Below are 14072 nucleotides of genomic sequence, written 5' to 3' on the forward strand. Positions count from 1 at the left end.
CCTGTGTAACATCAATCGTAATAGTATATAATTATGGTCCGTAGAAAAGGTGAATATACGAAATTTTCAATTCGAAAAGGCGCAGCCCGAAGTAAATTTTTTTTTTAGGGCTGACAATTTTGGATAGTCATCGCTTCTAAGTGGCCAACATTGTTTTATTATACCGAACTAACAGTGGAAGGGCCTTTTGCACCATTAAAAAACACTTACTTAACTGTACTGTAACAAACACAAGTTACCATTCGAAAAAAGATTTGTGTCTTAAAATTTCTCGTATGTACAACAAAGGTAGAATCTTTTTGTAAAATATTGATGGCCCACAAAAGGACCGTTTATAAGAGATATCCTCTGCACTAGATGCATTTTCAAAGCCTTGTTTCCTCGTCACACGAAGGGCTTCCTGTAACGTGAACGTTGCAATTTGTGTTTACTTACGTCTGTGACGTCATTTCATGGGAGATAACTCGTATACAAACCAAGGAACTCAAAAGGTTATTCTTTGTGAATAATAGGGTTTTTTCACCTCTGGTGTAAATTTTTAGGGTAATCTTCATTCCTTCGAAAAAAATGAAAAATAACTGAATTTTTCCATGTCACGTGATAAGGTGTTACCCAATAGAATTGTTTATAATATATATAAGGTATAATAACATCAATTATTCCATTATGACAAACATTTTATTTCAAGTAATTTAGACATTAAGAAACGTGAATTATAAAGTTTGTGTTGCACTAAATTAAATCATCGTCATAACATCTTGGTAAAAGTAATCTTGGTGTTACCGCAATTGACACATTCACCCTTAATTGCATCCTGCATCCTCCCTGCTGGGTTTTTCACCTGACAACATGTCACGCTACGTGATTCTGTATGCTTCCTGCATCCAACGCAATATGTTGTTGGCATGTTTGAGTAAGTATTAATGTAGACTTGATTAAGTTCTCTGTAAAGATTTGTAAAGAAATAAGCAAGAGACAATAAAAATATATGATTAACAATATATATGATTATAACAGATTAAGTACTAAATAAGATCCTCCTCCTCCTCCTCCTCATCATCATCATCAGCCTTTTTCCAAATGTTTAAACGCGACCTGCACATTTTTAAAGTTGAATTCAGTTTCTGCCATTTTGCTTTATTATCAAATTAATTCATTATGAGCTTAACCCACAGTTACTTAAAGAATGCTAAATTCAACTAATGTGAACTTTGCAGAAGAAAGTTGAATCCTCATGTTTTTTGTAGGGGTAAATTCAGTAAATAAATATACGTCATTAGAGACCGCCTATTTGGGGGAGAGCTTTCTATCTAAAAGTGAAGTGTTGTGCTCTTCTGATTGGTAGATAATGTTTGTAATAAATATTTTTTGGTAGATGGATCAAAACTAGAGTTGAAAAAAAATAAAAAAATAAATGCTGAATGTACAATTTTTCCCCCCTACAGGGTTGAAAAGTAATGGGGGTCAGTATAGGAATTCAGTGCGAATCTACATTGTTTGTAAACAAGGCCATGTGAATGCCCAAAAAAGACGCATGACCCTATGTTTTTATTGTTGCAAAAGATAGGACTACATTTGTACTTTCATGAATGATATATGAAAGTTTTTAAATTCTAAAGGTAAATCAGGTATAAATTCATTTCCACACATAGATTAGCATTAAAGTCAATGGGAGATTTTTTACTGAATTTACCCCTGTAAGCAATTTTTTTATTTTATCAAAGGGGGGATATTTTCAACTTCATTTCAAATCTATACATTACATATAACAAAGTCAGACGTTTCATTAAATTTGGGAAACACGCCATGTAAAAGAATATTGCCATTTGTTCCATGTAAAATAATTCCCTTAATTCTACTGTAGCAGAAGGAATTTTGCAATTTCCACAAACCATATCCAAATCTATAAATGGCATGCGATATTTCTGTCAGCTTTCTTTTTGTTTGGGTCGATAATCTCCGAGACATAAAATCGGAAAATCATTAAAAGAATACTGGTAATTCGAACAAAAATTGCAATTGGAAATATCATATCGAACTTGCAGTTTCTGTGATCATAGCAGCTTTGAAACTTCTAAACATAAACTGCATATCCATGCCTTATAGTTCATACGCCTGTAAATTTGATTTCTTTTTAGAAAATGATGGTGATGATGGATAGCTGTTAAACGTCCAGCGTCATATCAAAAGCATATTCAGGATAAGATCATGCTAATATATTTGAATGTTAACTCTGCTTAGTATTCAACTGATATGATGAGTCGGATTTTCATCATTTTAAATTACAAGGTCACAGTCAGCAAGAAGACATGTCAACCTACCCGGACACATTATTCGGACTCCGAGCCTAACTATTTTTGCTCTTATCCCTGAATGCCGTGTGCTTAGCAAAGAAGCAGCAAGTATCATTTTTAAAGTCTTTGATTATGACTCAGCCGCAACCCAGGCAAACTGCCGAATACCATATATGTGGAAAAATTAAATATTCTAAATTAATTTTTACATTCTCCGGAACAGTATATTTGTTCAAATTACTGAGGTAACGCAATATCATGTCAGCACAAGATTGCTACCTCTTTGACTGGTGCTACACTCCTGTATGAAACGATCACGAGCTCTCGAATAGACTCATCGATTGAACTAGTTTTATTGCACTCAACATGATCAACCTCTATTCATTTTTATTTGTAACAATGGAAAAACAAATTTTAAAAATGTACCTGTTAAAATAGCTCAGAAAAAGCAAACGCTTTTCGTATTAATGTAGTTATAGTGAGCAGTACAAGAAACCCATACCGAATCAAAGAATGCTTGCATTTAATGAAAACAAGCTTAAATCGTCACAGAGTATTCAGCTCTCTCTTATTGAAATCTTGAGATATTCCTTGAAAGTAAAGATAGATATTTTAAATAAGTTAACTACCTATTATAAGGAAATTATGTTTGTTGAAAATGTAAACAACGACTGCTTGCAAAAAATGTAACCAGCTGATACATGATATATAGATTTACGAAATAATCAGTATTTTATATTTTAAGTCGACAAATGCCTTGAAATTTAAAATAAAATAAATATTTTACTAGTATCAATAATTGCATTAGACATGCAATTAAAATACAAATTACTTTTACTAATTCCTTATCACTCTTTAATGAAACATTTTTGATGAGGAAAAAACTCGTTTTGACATAAAGCAAGTTTTAAAGTTGTTACCTTTATGGCAACTTATTTGTACATATTAAAAACAATTGTTCTATTTTCAATAGGTCAGGAGGAGACATACGTTATTTAGACAACAACCAAATACACGAAAGAACAAAAACGAGATATAAGAATCTTACATTAGGTCGTGATAATGAGTAGAAATGACTATATGCAAATTAAAAAAAAGATCTCTAACTAAGAAAATGAACTGATAACTGATCATGGCCTTTTAATAATTACTTGGGTATACATAGACTTTCATTGAATTTTGAATTCTTTTGTGTACTATTTGCTCCCTATGATTGCTTGATTTTTGTTTTTTACTGTTATATTGAAGGAGATATACATATTGCCCAAATCGTGTAGATATCCACCGTTTCGTGCTAAAAGTACGTTATTTGCAATTGACCTTTTACTTAGTTCTCGTGGTTAAATATTTCAATCGAATATGTTTTTTAATTAGACACTAAATTAAATGTATTTCCATCTTTTATCATTGGTATCTTACAAAATATTTCAGTCGTAAAACCAGATAATTTGGAAGCAAACTATACGATTGGCGAAACAAAATTAGCGAGAATAATTGTAAACTATGATGAGTAAATAGCATGGCGTAGGATACATATGCAGCTCGCATAAAGTATATAAAAAGATGGAACATAAAGATTTTAAACTTACCTATATTTTCTCTATAAACTCTGAAAAAAACATAAACAAACGAAAGTAGTTATGCATTATCTATGCACAACTACATGTTTAATTACACTACACTTTTGTTTTTTTCTACATGATTGCTGCAGTCAAAATATACTAATCTGTTTAAAAATTATAGTGCCTGCATAATAATTTAGACTTATTCAATCTATAAATCATTCAAAGTTTAGTAGAAGGGAACATATACGATTAATAGCTTATAATTTAATTCAAAATAGTCATGTTTCTATTACAATTAATTGCAGTATTCATTTTTTAAACTTAGATATGGAAAAACAAAATCTATTAAAAAATATACCTTCTCAAATATAGGTGTTGTCTAATGAAATTGATACTGGTTTTCCGAAAATATTATTTTCAACAACAGCTTAAATTAACATTTAAAAAGAAAAATATATAAGCACGATAATATTTTCTTTCAACACCGGATCTCGTGTTATTAACAACAGCTTTTTTTCAATTTTGTTTTTAAATGTTTAAAGGGACAAGGTAAACGCACAAAGTAACCTTACCCTTTCGAAAGCTTAGTTTTCCCCGTCTTATCGGCATGTACAAATCAGCCTTTGTTGTGTAAAGTGACAAAATACAAATACTCGATTAAAAAATAATTTTTTACCTACACTATTTGATAAATAGAATTCAAAACTATTCAAAATATCCAGTGACACAAGGACACAAATAGAAATGTTTAAATTATTGTACAAGTTTCTGATATACCCGCAAAGTAACAGCTGTTATAAAAATAGTTTTTTTCATTTTATCATGTTTATCCTTTCGTCTATTATTTAAAAAAGATACGGTATGATAACGCTATTATGCCATACTTTAATTTTCTCCATACCAATAATGTAAATATATAAATATGTAAATATGCAGGGTGAATATGTACTTTCAGACAAGTTCATATCATGCATGTCTTTTGAGTACATGAATGTTTGCAAATATTTCTGTACTGTTTATTGTAAGATGATAAATATAGAATAAAGGACTTTTTGTTTTTGATATGACTTTATCACGGTAAAATATCCGAAAAGCGAGCCTAATATTTTACAATTGATAAATTCAGTATCAAAAATAAAAATTCTTTTTACCAAACACTTTTATTTCAGCTTTCTCATGTCCAATAAGCAATATATCCCCTGTATGATTCTTTGGAATTCACATATGATCATAACGAGCAGGTTTGTAAACAAGAAGATGCCATGAGCATGTATCACACACTTGAAATATTTGCCAAAAATTTATGGATAAAAAGAATTAGGATTATCATGATAATGTGTGTTGAAAAGAAACTATGTACACTTAAATTTGTCCTGCTGATCATTTCGTCTGGGCCAAGTTAGCGGTAAAAGATTATTTTCAGAAATACAAAAAACGATTAAAAGGGTTTAAATTTTTGAATTTTCTGCAAAAATATTATAATGAGTAATCTCGTCTTTCAAGGACAATAACTCTTATAAAAGAGAGACGAAAGATACCAAAGGGACAGCCAAACTCATAAATCTAAAACGAACTGACAACGCCATGGCTAAAAATGAAAAAATACAAACAGACAAACAATAGTACACATGACACAACATAGAAACTAAAGAATAAACAACACGAACCCGATATAAGGGACAGATTCACTTTTACGTCATAAAACTGATTTGTAAATCTTATGTTGCTTATCATGTTGACTGTTTATTACACATGTTAAACGTTTCCCCCTATCTGTTACCGTCCTGCAACATGTGCAAACAATGCAAACAATTGGTAAAATTCACCATTAACAGGCTTTAGCCCCAATAAGGTATCAATTGACGCTTTCAATATTTATAGATCTTATAGTGCTGAACAATCAGTTTATCACAGTTTCTCTTTTCCTATCATAGTTTCTGCATAAAGTGAGAGAATAATATTATTAAAACATCATCTAGAGAAGGCAATTAGTCCAACTTGAAGTCCATTGACGATTTCGCAGTTTTTTATGTTTCTATACTACTTTTGAAGATAATAATTAAAAAATGTAATTTCTCCACAAAATGGACATTTTAGGGCTAAACGTTAAAAGTTGGGTTGATTTTTGTATATAAATTACCTATCATCGTGTTTAATTTTAATATTTTTTTTACCTAAGAAAATGAGCGATATCACTTAAATAAAACGAAAGTTTCGAAAATTTCATAAAACAAATATTCCCGATAATTAACTTAATTATGAAGATAAGGTTCAGTACAACTTGTAGCGTTGATATTAATCAGTTTGTCTCCGACTGATGAGTTTGAATATCCCCTTGGTATCGTCTGCCTCTTTTTAAAAACTCGAAAATGTAAGACGTCAGAAACTTACCTGGTACAGTCTGACAATATGATATTCAAAATGCAGATTATACTCTGTGTGTAATCATATATAAATATGTGACAAATAAAATTGAATCATAGTTAAAATTATATGTGTTTTGGATATAAAATTAAAAACAGTCATATGGGATTAAATAACTTTACAGTGACTGATTATTATAATATATATATAGTTGATTATTCATAACATGAATGTTTTTCCCATCATATATATATCCTTAGAAAAACCCATACTGCTTATCCAGCTATGAAAGGCTTCATAATAATAAAATGTAAAAGTTATATACATGCTATTCGTGAGTATATCAGTTCTTAAGTTAGAAATTCGACTTAATACTCCGGCAATAATTTAACGTATGAATATGAGATATTAATCTATTATTGTTTGGGAGAATGAACAAATCCAGAAAGACGTGACGATGTACGACGGATTAAATTTAGGTACATTTATTCGGGTTAAAATATTTCTGTCAGAAATATCAGCATTATAACTCGTTTAAAAAAGTAGAAAAAGTACAGATTCATATATTAATTTTTAGTCTTTTAGTCAATTTTTTTAGACTGACCATCTGCAGTAAATTCTGTACTAATCAGACAATTCGCTTGCAGTCAACTCAGTATGATGTTGATGATTACAGTACTTGCAACCTTAGGCGTTACTGTTTGACGTGAACTTGAATAAGAATGCAGTTCTTGCTTTATTTTGATACAAATTATATATTAACCGCCATATGATTTCAGTACTTTTTGTTCATCGGGATTGGTTGTTTCTCATAAAATATGTTTACTTTTAGGAAAAAGATACTAAATTTTTCATGTAAAAACAGACCATATCACCCCTTGTGAAACAAATTGTTTTCCTCTTAGTCAATAAGTAAACTCTGCAACTACGTTTTTGTTATATAACGGACATTTAGCGCTTCAACAGAACTATGTCAATTGCTTGACTGAACCATGCCAATTTCAAATGTTGCCTATGCTGTGTTTTGATATGAATCACTTCAATTTCTCTACTTATGTTCTTTTCTAAATGTGTATGAGTTAATTTAAATAACAATGAAAAGTTATAAATACGTTCATGGATTTTCCCTTTTAAAAATATGTTGAATGTCAAGATTTTAATTTTAGGAAAATGTGATGTTTGTAAAAAGGAAAAACCAGATTTTTTTTCTTTAAGATATAAATTTTCATTTCATTTTAAATTCCGGCAGTAAAAAGATCCATTTAATTTTCTATATCTGTGAGTGAGTAGTGTTAACTATGTTATTTTGAAATAATAACCTTCAAAGATTTTCTTTTTATTTCGTTTAATGCGTTTTAGATTGAATCGCAATTTTAAGCACTTTCAGTTTTTAATAAATGATTTAAAGATGGTTAAACAAATTATCCGATTGCAAAGTTTATGGATGCAATAAATATGAATTCTTAAAACTTACTTAGTCTATTATTTTACAATAGAAGTTGTACTTTATCTAATTCTACATTGTTTCTAATGTTCTATGCAAAAAAATCAGATGGTAAAAAAGGGCGGACACTTGTGTTATTAATTGTAAAATTATGCAAACAAACTGAGGACTAAAAAAATAAAATGCTGCTAGCATAATTGTTATAGAAAGTAGTTATATAGTTTATCAATATAATGAGATTTCAGGAACGCTTGAGTCTATGTAGTTTATTTGATTTTTTGACATATTATTAAATAAGCTTCTTTGCAAAAACTGACTTTTATCGCGATTGGCAGCTTAATTGTCTTCCAGTTTGAGTCTTGTAAATTTCCCTGTAGATATTTCATACTCAATATTGCGAGGATATATCCTTAAAACACTGCATAAAAGCGGCCTTATCACCCCTTGTCTAAAAGATTATATTCCTCTTAGTCAATTAGTAAATTCTATAACTGCGTTTTGTTTTACAGCCACCTTCCTACAAACTTACAGTATAGATGGGAAACAATTATACATTAATTTGGATCCAAACAATGACAAATTTTATCGAAATCATAACAAATTTGGCCATTCAAATGAACTACGTCAATTGTTTGACCGAACCATGTCAATTTCAAATTTTGCCTATGCTGTGTTTTGTTCTTAAAACAACAATTTCAATTTAGATCGTTTGAATCAGTGTTAATATTTAAACATTTTGATTAAATGTTTTTATCGTTGTTATCGAAAGAAAAAACCGAGGTAACTGTTATGTTCAAACTTTCAAACTTTTGTATCTGGGCGTCACTATTAGATCTTGTGTGGACAAAATGCACTTCTGACGTGTTGGGATTTTGAACTTGTTGCCTTTTGTTGGCTGTTGTTCTTGTGTTTCTTTGTCAATTGTGTTGTCCAGTTTGTTTATATTGTAGTCCTGTGGTGTTGGGTTGTCATTTTGATGTTGTATTTCACATGGCTATAAAAGGGGAGGTTTGGCATGCCACAAGGCCGGGTTCAACCCACCATTTTTTCCTTTGAAAATGTCCTGTGCCAAGTCAGGAATATGGCCATTGTTGTATTGTAGTTCGTTTCTGTGTGTGTTGCAATTTAACGTTGCGTCGTTTGTTTTCCCTTATTTTTGAGTGTAAATTGATATTGGGATAAGACGTGTCACGGTACTTGTCTATCCCAAATTCATGTTTTTGGTTTTGATGTTATATTTGTTATTCTCATGGGATTTTGTCTGATGCTTGGTCCGATTCTGTGTGTGTTACATTGTAGTGTTGTGTCGTTGTTCTCCTCTTATATTTAATGCGCTTCCCTCAGTTTCAGTTTGTTACCCCGATTTTGTTTTTTGTCCATCGATTTATGAGTTTGAACAGCGGTATACTACTGTTGCCTTTATTTACCAAACCGAATCATGATCAGCAGGATAAAATTGTGACCAAAAAACAATACTGAAAACTTCTCAATATAACAAAAGTAGCACCCGTGAAACTGCACCTATATGTATGTCACAAAATACAACATATGTCTAAATTGAGTCTTACAAATTAAATGAAGAGATAAAGTTACCAAGAACAAAGGATCCCATAAAAATAAATAATATTATTCATGTATTGAAAAAAAAATGTGTTAGTTTTCATCGAATGAATTTGATATGAATTTATTCTAGTCATCACTTCAATTTTCTTTATTTTCTTCTTCTTTTAATATGTATGAGTTATTTTAAATAACAATGAAAAGTTATAAATACGTCAATGGATTTTACCTTTAAAAAATATGTTGAATGTCAAGATTTTTAATTTCAGGAACATGTGATGGTATAAAACGGAAAACCAGATTTTTTTCTTTCATTTATTCATTGTATTTTATATTCAGACTGCATAAAGATCAAATCAATTTTATACATCTGTGAGTGAGTAGTTTTAACTATGTTATTTGGTAATGATAACCTATAAATATGTTCTTTTCCCCCCGTTTGATTTTTTTAAGATTGAATTTCAATTTTAAGCACTTTCAGTTTTTAATTAATGATTTGAAAATGGTTAAACAAGTTATCCGTTACAAAATTTATTGATGAAATAAATTCGATTTCTCACAACTTACTTAAATCTATTATTTACAATGGTAGTTATACTTTTTTCGAATCCTACATTATTTCTTTACCTTCTAAGCATAAGGAATCAGAAACGAAAAATAGGACGCACATTTGTTTTTCAAATAGTACAATTGTACAAGCAAACAAAGTACTTAAAAACATCAACGGCTGCTAGCATAATAGGTATATAAAACCGTTTGTCATTAATTCAGAATCACGGCAAGCAGTGAAAAGTTCGAATTCCGCTATCAAAGAAAGTGCTCATATTATGAGATTTTTGGAACGTTTGAGTCTATTATATTTTGTTTTAATTTTTGACATATTATTAAAATTAGCTGCTGGTCAAAACGTTGCTTTAATCATGATTGGATGATTAAATGTCTGCGAGGTTTTGTCTGATGATTTTCACAGTAGATATTTCATACACCACGTTGCAGGGATACCCCCTTAAAATATTGCCTAAAATCAGCTCCTATCACCCCTTGTCAACAATTAGGTAATTCTGTAACTACGTTTTTATTTTACAACCGCCTTCCTACAAACTAAAAATATAGATTGATACATTTAAAACAACTTTGCAATAATTCGTATCTAAACAATGATTAATTTATCAACACTATAACGAATTTCTACCCATTTAAGTTAGCTATGTCAATTGTTTGACCAAACTAGGTAAATTTCAATTTTTTCTATCCTGTGTTTTGTTCTGAAAACAATAATTTCAATGTAGATCGGTTGACTGAGGGTAAAGATTACAACATTATGATTAAATGCCTTTTATCGTCTTTTTTCGAAATAAAACCCTTGTGGTATTGATTGTTTCCAAATCGAACCATGACCGATAGGACAAAATTGTGACAAAAAAGTTTCTTATTATACCGAAAGTAATACCCATAGAACTGCACCTTCATGTGTGTAACAAAAAAACAACACACATCTAAATTTAGTCTTTCAAATGAAGAGATAAAAGTTACCATGGAGAAAAAATACCATCAAAATCAACCAAATATGTACTTGAATTAAAAAAAAATGAGTTTGTTTTTATCGGATAAATTTGATATGCATTTAGAATAGTCACCACTTCAACTTCTCTAGTTTAACTCTTTTTAAATGTGAACAAGTTATTTTAAATAACAATGAAAAGTTATAAATACGTCGGTGGATTTTCCTTTTTAAAAATATGTTGAATTTCAAGAATTAAGTTTTTGGAAAATGTGATGGTTTAAAACGGAAAACCCAGTTTTGTTCTTTCAGATATAAATTTTCATTTTATATTATATTCCGGCTGTATAAAAATCCATATAATTGTACATATCTGTGAGTGAGTATTGTTAGCTATGTTAAGTTGAAATGATAACCTATAAAGATTTTCTTATTACTTTGTTGAAGGCGTTTAAGATTAAAATGCAAATTTAAGCACTTTTAGTTTTAATAAATCATTTAAAGATGGTTAAAAAAATTATTCGTTTACAAAATTAATGGATATGATCAATACGATTTCTTACAACTTACTTAAATCTATTATTTACAACGGTAGTTATACTTTGTTTTGAATTTTACATTTTCTCTCTAGCTTCTAAGCATACGGAATTAGAAACGGAAAATAGGACGGACATCTGGTTTTTTTAAGACAGTTGTACAAACAAACAGAATACTTAAAAAAATAAGTGCCTTCTAGCATAATAGGTATATAAAACGGTTTGTCATTAATTGAGAATCACGAAAAGCCATAAAAATGTCGAATTCCGCTACCAAAGGAGGTGCTTATATAGTTTATCAATATTATGAGATTTTTTTCAAACGTTTGAGTCTATTATATTTTGTATGAATTTTTGACATATTATTGAAATTAGCTGCTGGTCAAAAGGTTGATTTAATCATGACTGGATGATTAAATGTCTTTTAGTTTTTATCTGATGATTTTCACAGTAGATATTTCATACACCACGTTGCGGGGATACCCCCTTAAACTATTGCCTAAAAGCAGCTCCTATCACCCCTGTCAAAAATATATTTTTCTTTTTGTCAATAAGGTAATTCTGTAACTACGTTTTTATTTTACAACCGCCTTCCTACAAACTAAAAATATAGATTGATAGATTTGAAACAACTCTGCAATAATTTGGATGATCAATTTTATCGACACTATAACTATATTTCTAGCCTTTTACCTGAGCTATGTCGATTGTTTGACCAAACCAGGGCAATTAAAAAATTTTCTATCCTGTGTTTTGTTCTGAAAACAAAAATTTCAATATAGATCGGTTGACTGAGGGTAAAGATTTAAACATTTTGATTAAATGCTTTTTACCGTATTTAAAAAAAAAAAACCTCGAGGTGATGGTTGTTTCAAACCGTTTTCAAATGAAAGGTTTAGTTACCATGGAGAACTAATACCATTCAGATAAATAAGATATGTTCATGTATTAAAAAGAAATGTGTTTGCTTTTGGCGGATGAATTTGATATGTAACTTAGAATAGTCATCATTTCAATATTTTTCTAACTTTTCTCTGTTCTAAATGTAATCGAGCTATTTCAAAATACTTCGGACAAGTTATAAATACGTCCATTATTTTCCCCTTTAAAACTATATTGAATTAGGAAAATGTTTTTTAAAACGGAAATAACAGATTTTGCTCTTTCAAATATAAATTTTTGTTATATTTTACATTCAGGGTGGATAAAGATCTGTTTATTTTTTTATATATATCTGCGAGTTAGTAATGTGAGCTATGTTATTTATATATATATATATATATATAAATAATAAGCCGCTTAAAAAAATATTCTTCATGTACTATAATCAATAATTTTCTTGTTCGTTTGAAGCGTGTTTGGATTAATTGAAATTTAAATTGAAAAAAAAAGTTAAAGTTAAATGATTTTAAGATAATTGAACATAACCCGATAACAATTTAAACTTATTTTAACCACTATTGTTAGAAAATAATGAGTCTTTGTGTCAAAACACATGTGTGATGTGAGGTAAATCTACATGAAAACAGGTAAATAGATTTGTGTGTTCTATTTATATAATTATAACGGACAATACGAATCTTGATGTCTGTTAGCATTGCATGAAAAACTGAAGACGAAACAGAAATCCTATTGGTGGTGAATTTGCTTTTTCGATTTTGCTTGATACATGTGATATGTCTTGGTACTAGGCAAATGCAATCCCAGTTTCCCTTGTTTGATTTTAACTACCGGAGAGACAAATTTGGTTACTTAATTTTGGAACTAAATAAAGCATAGTCCTTTTAGGTTGCTTTGCAGTTGATAGTTGTTTTCTACCATTCTATTCTGAATTCTGAAATAAAATTACATCAGGCTTTTTGCATTTCTGAAGAAACTTTTTCATTTTTGATATAAAACTAAACAGTATTCACATCCTAACCATGATAGATTATATAGAAATAAGAAGAGGATGTATAATGTTCTATGACACAACTCTCCACCAGACATCAAAATGAAATAAAAGTTTAAAACTAAAGGTCACCAGACACATATTTTTTCGTGTTAAACTTTTCAGTGAGAGCGATAAAATCCATTGAACGTAAAACAATTTGTATCATCATTTTCATCATTAGACATTAAAACACATTATCGTCTTCTACTTATTATGATATGAAAGAAAAAAATAACTTTGAAGCAAACATTCTAAATTAACCATGTTAACTGTGTTGTCAACAATTATATAAAAATTATCAAGAAAAGGATTAAATTCGATGTCGTTACAATTAGTCTCTTTATACATGTTATAGGTGAAAGAGTTTAGTCACACTGCAGAAAAATTATTTGTCAGCAACCTTACCAGAACAATGGGTATGTACATAAAAGACTTAGGAAGGACAAAATTATAGACACATATTTAATATTATTTCAAAATCAAAAGAAAAACATAAACACCTGTGAAAGACGCAAAAAGGCAGCTGGCAGTGAAAATTAATCCCAATTAAACACAAAATATCCACTAAAAGATGGATTGTCTGGCTTCACATTCCTGTTATCATATATTCGACTGATAAACAGTGATTGAAAATAATAAAAAAAAATCCTAGTGATTAAATAAATGAGTCGTACATGTAAATAAGGACTATCTGTCTTCTCCTGCTCCTTCTTTTCCTGACTAAATGATGATATTTGTTTTTAAATGACGGCTGATATAATTACACGATTATTACAAATGTAACAAGTAACTCTTCCTAATATGTATGATGAGTTACCTCCTATACCTTTCTAAGAATATGGTTTCCTAAAAGCGACAACGTGGAGATCGTGTAA

At 29.8% G+C, this 14072-nt stretch overlaps 1 long non-coding RNA gene across 1 annotated transcript; it reads right to left on the reverse strand.

Annotated features, from left to right (window-relative positions):
• Positions 1-662: 662 nt before the first annotated feature.
• On the reverse strand, positions 663-6309 carry LOC143074500 (uncharacterized). The gene is made up of 3 exons (XR_012977895.1): positions 6251-6309; positions 3884-3903; positions 663-944 (listed from the first exon to the last, which is right to left on the reverse strand). It is a non-coding gene; the product is annotated as an uncharacterized LOC143074500 (long non-coding RNA).
• Positions 6310-14072: the final 7763 nt, after the last annotated feature.

The sequence above is a fragment of the Mytilus galloprovincialis genome, chromosome 5 (assembly GCF_965363235.1).
Source record: "Mytilus galloprovincialis chromosome 5, xbMytGall1.hap1.1, whole genome shotgun sequence".
Classification (NCBI taxonomy): Eukaryota; Metazoa; Mollusca; class Bivalvia; order Mytilida; family Mytilidae; genus Mytilus; species Mytilus galloprovincialis.